The sequence below is a fragment of the Arabidopsis lyrata genome, assembly GCF_000004255.2.
Source record: "Arabidopsis lyrata subsp. lyrata unplaced genomic scaffold ARALYscaffold_1, whole genome shotgun sequence".
NCBI classification, from domain to species: domain Eukaryota; kingdom Viridiplantae; phylum Streptophyta; class Magnoliopsida; order Brassicales; family Brassicaceae; genus Arabidopsis; species Arabidopsis lyrata.
In genome coordinates this window covers 1,184,380-1,185,490 of record NW_003302555.1, presented here as the reverse complement: position 1 = coordinate 1,185,490, position 1,111 = coordinate 1,184,380, and the positions used below count along the sequence as shown (strand labels likewise).

The window sequence follows — 1,111 nt, the reverse complement described above, 5'->3', positions numbered from 1 at the left end:
TCACTCTCTCACAATCTCTCTCTCTCTCTCTCTCTCTCTCTCTCTCTCTCTCTCTCTCTCTCTCTCTCTCTCTCTCTCTCTCTCTCTCTCTCTCTCTCTCTCTCTCTCTCTCTCTCTCTCTCTCTCTCTCTCTCTCTCTCTCTCTCTCTCTCTCTCAGCCTCCAATTTCACCATCGTCGTTTAGAGAATTTCTCCTTCAAAGCTTCAAAACCAATTCCAACGACCTCTCTCTTTTTAGATTCGACGGTGCGTTCCCGTCAATCTCGCCGGAAGGTTTTGCTTTCTGGGTTTTTCTCTCTAATCGCCGGAAGGATCAAAATTGATTTCTAAGGTTTTGCTTTCTGGGTTTTTCTCTCTAATCTCTATTGTGGGTTTTTTGAGATTTGGCTTATGGCTGATTCTTTGTTAAATTTCAGAAGAATGAGATTCAGAGTTTAACCTCGGAACACATCAACAACTCCAAGCTAGTTCCTCCTCATATCTTAACAAGCCCTTCTTCTTTCCAAGGTTTTAATTTCTTACATTTTGAACTTGGTTCTTCATGTTCTGCATCAAATCGTTGCTCTTTGAGCTTGGTTTTGGGTTTTCTGGGTTTGTGAGCAAAATTGGCTTAGTTCATCTTTAGTTTAGAATAGTATAGAGATTAGTATAGATATGAAGGAAGAAGATATCTGTGTATAGATATGAGATGGATTAGTATCATGAACGTTAGTATAGATATGAGATGGATTAGTATCATGAACGTTAGTATAGATATTCTTTAATCATGTGATATGTTTGGTTTCTTTCTGCAAATATTCAAGCAGATATCTGTGTCTTCTTTTCTAAGTTTTTTTTTTTGGTAACAATTCTTTTGCAAGTTCCTGTATCTTCTTTTACTCTAATTAGCAAAGTTACTCTTGAATGTGGATTTATGGCTCTTAATTATTAACATCTCATTTGACTTAAATCTGCAGACTTAAACCTAAGACTTAACCGATGGATGATGAAGAAGAACAGTCTCCTAGTAGTGGTGGTGGTGGGCAATCATCATCATGTGCATCCGAATCTAGAATGCTAGTAAGTTCTTCTAATCATGCAAAAAGAAGTAGGAGATCAATGATGATGATGA

The 1,111-nt window shown here is 37.5% G+C and overlaps 1 long non-coding RNA gene across 1 annotated transcript; it reads left to right on the top strand.

The window, feature by feature from the left end:
• Positions 1-127: 127 nt before the first annotated feature.
• Positions 128-1,059, top strand: LOC110225212. The gene is made up of 3 exons (XR_002329620.1): positions 128-331; positions 417-507; positions 957-1,059. It is a non-coding gene; the product is annotated as an uncharacterized LOC110225212 (long non-coding RNA).
• The last annotated feature ends 52 nt before the right edge of the window (positions 1,060-1,111 follow it).